The sequence below is a fragment of the Dasypus novemcinctus genome, chromosome 15 (genome assembly GCF_030445035.2).
Source record: "Dasypus novemcinctus isolate mDasNov1 chromosome 15, mDasNov1.1.hap2, whole genome shotgun sequence".
Taxonomy (NCBI): domain Eukaryota; kingdom Metazoa; phylum Chordata; class Mammalia; order Cingulata; family Dasypodidae; genus Dasypus; species Dasypus novemcinctus.
Genome location: NC_080687.1, coordinates 94,137,781 through 94,143,780, shown reverse-complemented (window position 1 = coordinate 94,143,780; position 6,000 = coordinate 94,137,781). Strand labels below are relative to the sequence as shown.

Below are 6,000 nucleotides of genomic sequence, written 5' to 3'. Positions count from 1 at the left end.
GTCAAATTTGATACAATTTGTATTAACTCTCTTTGTGAGAATGTTTACTTTTGCCTCCTTTATGGCTTTAACTTCTTTAGTGCTTAAGTTTCAAGAGAATTTCATAATTATTTCTATAAATATGTATTTGTGCATATACTAAAAAACCATTATGGAAAGATGGGGTACAAATAGTCTGAATACATAGTCATTACTGTTATCTTTGTTGAAATCTTGTGAACTCAAATGGCTTCCATTACTTTACAATGATACTTCTGGGAAGATGGCAGACTAGCAAGACAGAGGACTCTCTTCTCTTCCAGAAAAATAGCTAGAGGACAGGCAGCAATGGCCTGGAAAGAAACTTCTAGGGTTCAGGACCCCCGGGGAGGGCTGGACACCACCCAGCAGAGAGAGGGGCAATGGAAAAGAACCATGGTGGCAAAACTGTGAGTACATGCTGCAGCTGCCAGGATCCACCCCACCATTTAGACACTTTGAATTCTCAGGCCTCAGGGCCACTGGCTACAAAGGGGGACCCACCTCCCAGAAGTGAGGAAAGAGCAACACAACCTAAGGCTGGCTGCTTTTGCCTGACACCTTTGGTCTGCTGTGCCGTTGAGCTCCTGCAGGCTGGGCATGGCCCTGCTATTGTTTGCCTGGGAGCCAGCAGGGGACTAAAGAGATCCAGGACTAAGGAGAGCTGACCCTCTCAATCGCCCTCTCTATTGACCAGGACAGACTCTTTGAATTAGGAGGCTCTTAGCCTCCAGGCAGGATCCTCTATTCCAGTGATCTGGTCTGGTGGACGCAAACACACTCAGACCAGGCTTTGAACTGAAGGGCTGACAAGGAGTGCCATCTGCTGGTGGACCAAGGAAAAGCATGTGGGGAACACAGTATATAAGCCAGAGAGGCATTTTCTGGTCTTTACAGTCTCCCTCCCCAAGGCCCTAGGAAGCAGGTCTGCAACACATTACTCTGCTCAGGGCCCAGATCTGAGCAACTAACAGGAACAATCCTAAAGACCCATAACAATTTAACCAAGAATCAATGACACCAGTAACACACAGCCTCCTGCCACTAAACCCCTATGAAAGGAAAGTGAACATCTGAGTAAACTCACCATCCAAATCAGATGCCTAGACATTAGGAAAAAATTACAAGTCATTCTGAGAAAAGAGAAGAAATGACCCAAGAAAAGGAATCTATCAAAGTCCCCAGAAGATACACAGGATTTCAGACAACTAACCAAGGAGAGGCACACAAATTTCCAAAATCAAATTAATGCATTGAAAGATGATATGGATAAAAAGATAAAAGATATCAAGAAGACACCAAGTGAGCACAAAGAAGAAATTGGAAGCCTGAATAGAAAAGTAACAGAACTCATGGGAATGAAAGACACAATAGTGGGATAAAAACCAAATTAGAGGGCAGCAGTTGTAGCTCATGTGGTTGAGGATCTACTTCCCATGTATGAGGTCTCAGGTTTGATCCCTGGCACCTTCTAAACACAAACAAATGAAAAAATGAACTCTCACTGTGGAGCAGATGTAGCTGAGTGTTTGGGCATCTGCTTACAATTCACAAGGTCCTGGGTTCAATTGCCAGTACCTCCTAAAGAGGAAACAAACAAAACAACAACAACAAAACATTAGAGGCATACAACAGCAAGTTTGAAATGACAGAAGAAACCATAAGTAATGCAGGAGACAGAACAGCAGAAATGGAAGAGAGAAAAGAACAAAGAGAAAAGAATGTGAAAATTTGAGCTAGGTCTCTGGGAGTTGAATGATAACAGAAAACACAACCACATGCATGTCATGTCAGTTCCAGAAGGGGAAGAGAAGGGAAAAGGGGCAGAAAGAGTATCTGAGGTAATAAGAGCTGAAAATTTCCCAACCCTCATGAAAGTAATGACCTTGCATGTCCAGGAAGCACAGTGTACCCCAATCAGAATAAATGTGAATAGACCTACTCCAATAGGTCTATTCAGATTCATAGTAGGTCTAACAGGACTTCTCCAACTGCCAAATGTCAAAGATAAAGAGAAAATTCTGACAGCAGCCATGGAGAAGCAAACTATCACATACAATGGATGCCCAGAAAGAGTTACTGTGGATTTCTCATCAGAACTTGGAGAAGAGAAGACAATGGCATGATATAATTAGGATATTATAAGAGAAAAACTGCCAGCTAAGAAATCTTTATCCAGCAAAACTGGCCTTCAAATATGAAGGTGCTTTTAAAATGCAAAGAAAACAGAAATTAAGAGAATTCATAACAATGATTCCATTTTGTAGGAAATATTAAAGGAAGCTTTACCACCTGACAGAAAAAGACAGGAGACAGAGGTTTGGAAGAGATTATAGAAGAAAGAATAGCAGAAAGGATAACCAAGAGACCAAAAATACAGACAGAAATAAGACATGACATATGAAAACCAAAGAATAAAATGATAGAAGTAAATAATGCATTTACCGTAATATCATTGAATGTGAATGGATTAAACTCCCCTGTCAAAAGGTATAGGCTGGGAAGCAGACACAGCTCAACTGCTAGAGCATCTGTCTACCACATGGAGGGCCCAGGGTTCAATCCCCAGGGCCTCCTGACCTGTGCGGTAAGCTGGCCCACGTGCATTGTTGCTGCACTCAAGGACTGCCCTGCCATGCATGGGTGCCCCTGCATAGCAGTGCCCCACATGTAAGGAGAGCACCCCACAAGGAGAGCCGCCCCATATGAAAAAAAAGTGCAGCTCGCCCAGGAGTGGCACTGCACACAGAGAGCTGACACAGCAAGATGACACAACAAAAAAAGAGACTGTTTTCCACTGCTGCCAGATAATGCAAGCAGACACAGAAGAACACACAGCAAATGGACACCTAGAGCAGAAATGCAGGGGTAAGGGGATAGAAATAAAAAATAAATAAATAAATTTTAATAAAAGATACAGGCTGACAGAATGGATGGCAAAACATGAGCCATCCATGTGCTGCCTACAAGAGACTCACCTTAGATCCAGGGATAAAAACTGCCTGAAAGTGAAATCTTTGAAAAAGATACTCCATGCTAACAGTAACCAAAAAAGATCATGTCCTCTACACAAGTAAAAGAAAAAACTTGCAAACTTTGATGAGCGATTCTGCAGTTGTTTGGGATTTGAGGGTTCTATGACAATGGAAAGAGGCCACTGCCTCTTGTGGTTTAGAAAAGCCTGAGAGAAGAGAGAGAAGAGGCAGGAGGAGGAGGGGATGAGGGGGAGGAGGAACTGGAGGGAGGAGGGAGAAATGGGACATAAAGAATGGCAGCGAAGGTTCATGTGGTCAGAGAGGACCCTGCAAAGGCACTAGTAGAACAGGGGAAGCTTAAGTGAGCTAGGAGAAAACCCTCTGACCAGGTTCTGGACTAGAGCAGAAAAGAAAAATGCTTTAATTTGTTCTAGTGATGAAGACTAGCAAGAGACTTGCTCAACTGCAAAATTCCTTTTTCCTCTTAATTCACTCTTGAGTATGTCTGTGTTGATAATACTTGTTTAACTTAATACCCTAGCCTTTAGCCATTTTTAGAACTAGAGAAACCTATTCCTTGAACAGGAACCAGTCAGGATTTTTGTGGCTCCTTTCCAATGTAGGCACACCTTGTTCTTTTGGATGGCATGGAACTCTACCATCAGCAGGTGACAACTCAGAACGGTGCAGGTGAGAGAGATAGTAGAAAGAAAGTGTTCCTTTCAAGCACCAAATAGCATTATGATTGAGAGTTTCTTTTTCCTCCACTTCACATTATATTTTTTTGTTAGGTGAAAGCGACATAACATAAAATTAACAATTTTAACTGTACATTCTGTGGCATTTAGCACATTCACTATGTTGTGCATCAAATTTATCTAATTTCAGAACATTTTTATCCACTCCGAAGGAAACCTCATAGATCCAAATGGAGTTCTTTCGCCTTCCCCACTCCCCTCAACCCCTGCCAGCCATTAATCACCATTCTGTCTCTCTTTATTTGCATAGTATAGTGGGGGAGGGGGGCGTGGGAACCTCATTTTTTTAATGTAACATTTTTTGTGCTCAAGGTAGCTTAAAAAAAAAGGCAACTAAAACTTTTTTTCAAGTTTCCATTTATATGATAGTTTTTTGACATTACAGGAATAATCTGTTTAGAATGATTACACAAGTCCTGAAAGATGAGTTACTGACAGCTTGTCCCAAGTATTGCTCTAAAATATTCGAAGTGTTGATTCACTTATAATCATAGCATTTCATAGGTCTTAATTTCCCTTGAAGAGTTTCCACTTTAAAATCCTGTGTATCTTGGGAAACTACAATAATTCTGTTCATTTTAACTATTTTTATCATCTTGGGTCCTAGAATCATGACCTTTAGTTGAAAAGGAGCCAGTAACCATCTGTTTACAATGAGACTCCCCGTTCCCCCCCACCCAACGCACCCCCTGCTGCCCTTTATTGCGCTGCGCCCTGAGCTTCAGTCTTCTTTGATGTAGAAGAATATTGACCTCACAATAGGGGGCGCCGGCAGCTCTTCTCGGGAGGCGCCCCCACTCCTGGCCAGGGGGACCTGCGTGGCTGCCAGGCGCTAGCCGGATCTCGGGGGTGCGGAGACCCTCCTCCTGGAGGACGCAGGTAGGGGCCCCGAAGTCTAGTGGGACGGGAGCGCGCAGGAGCCCGGAGTGCGCGCGGGTCCGCCTCGGGCCGCTGCGGGGGCGGGGCTCCTGGCAAGGGCGTGGCCGGGCGCTCAGCCCAGCTGCTGGCCGCGCCGCCGCATCCCCACCGCTTAGCCCCGCCCCTGGGCGTTCAACCCGCCCCCGAGGCCCCGCCCCCGAGGTCCCTCCCCCCGAGGCCCCGCCCCCCGAGGCCCCGCCCCCTCGCCTCGTTCGCGTCTGACCGTTGACCTGGTGCTGCGGCCGGCTGAGGCGCCGCGGGGCCCCCGGTGTGCGGTGTGCGGGGATCCCCGCGGGGGGCGCTTAGTGAGCGCCGGCCCGGAACCCTCAGGCGGAGCGCGCGGCCCCTCCTCAGACGCCCGCCTGCGCCGGCTTGGAGCCCGGGACGTGTTTGGCGCCACCTGGCGGCGGCGGGGCGGGCGGCGGGGAGCGCCCGCGGGCCTGCGGGCGGGGCGGGGCGCGGGGCTGCGGGGCCGCCGGCAGCGCGGAAAAGCGGGCGAGCGGCCGTCCCCGCGCTGCGCTGAGGGCGCGCCCGGCCCGCGGCCGCCCAAGCTCCCGCTCGCTGGACGGTTGTGCGCGGCGGCCCCGCAGGCCCTGCCCTCTGCGTGCGGTTTGTCGCCAGGGGTGTGGGGGTGCCCTTGGCGGGGGAGCGGGGGGGAGCGGGGGCGTGGGCGGGGGGCTCCGGGCCTGCTTCAGTCTTTGGCATTTTTCCAGACACGGATAACTTGTTCATCTGTGACAGTTACTTGAATGAAGTTACTTGAGTGCAGTTACCTAGTTAGAGCTGCACCGCTGTTTACCATGTACCACCTCCTCGCATCCAAGCCCCGGGTGACAGGCGTTTGTATGTTTCTCCAGTTTTGGCGGCCGTGAACTTGCCGTGAACTTGCTGTGGGAATCATGGTACAGCAAGTCGTCTTGGATAGATACCGCGGAGTGGAACTAGCAACAATGATGTAAGTTTATATTTTTAAGAAACTGACAAAATGTTTCCCAAAGTGGTAGCACCTTTTGGCATTCTCACTAGCAATGTAGGAGGACTCCAGGTTTTCCACATCTTCGTGAACAGTTGGTATTATCTTTCTTGATTGTAGCCATTTTACTATGTCTACATGATAAGTCATAGCAGATTTCATTTTGTATTTCCCTACTGGTGAAAGAATTGAATGTTTCTTCTCTGGTGAAAGTGTTATTTACATAGATTCCCATTTTTAAGTGCTGTTTGTCATTTTTTTTAACAAATCATTTTTATCGATACATATCAACAAAGCATACAGTTCACCGCACAGTCAGTGGTATTTGGCACCATCACATAGTTGTGCATTCATCATC

General features: G+C 47.1%; 1 long non-coding RNA gene across 2 annotated transcripts in view; it reads left to right on the top strand.

Annotated features, from left to right (window-relative positions):
* The first annotated feature begins 4,543 nt into the window (after positions 1–4,543).
* The window catches only part of LOC131273451 (uncharacterized), a 68,069-nt gene continuing 66,612 nt past the window's right edge, over positions 4,544–6,000 (top strand). The window contains exons 1-2 of one of the 2 annotated variants that reach the window (XR_009180672.2): positions 4,544–4,630; positions 5,527–5,624. This is a non-coding gene — a long non-coding RNA (uncharacterized lncRNA). Of the gene's footprint in view, positions 4,631–5,149; positions 5,274–5,526; positions 5,625–6,000 lie in introns of those variants that run through there. The other variant, XR_009180673.2, reaches the window with a different exon arrangement.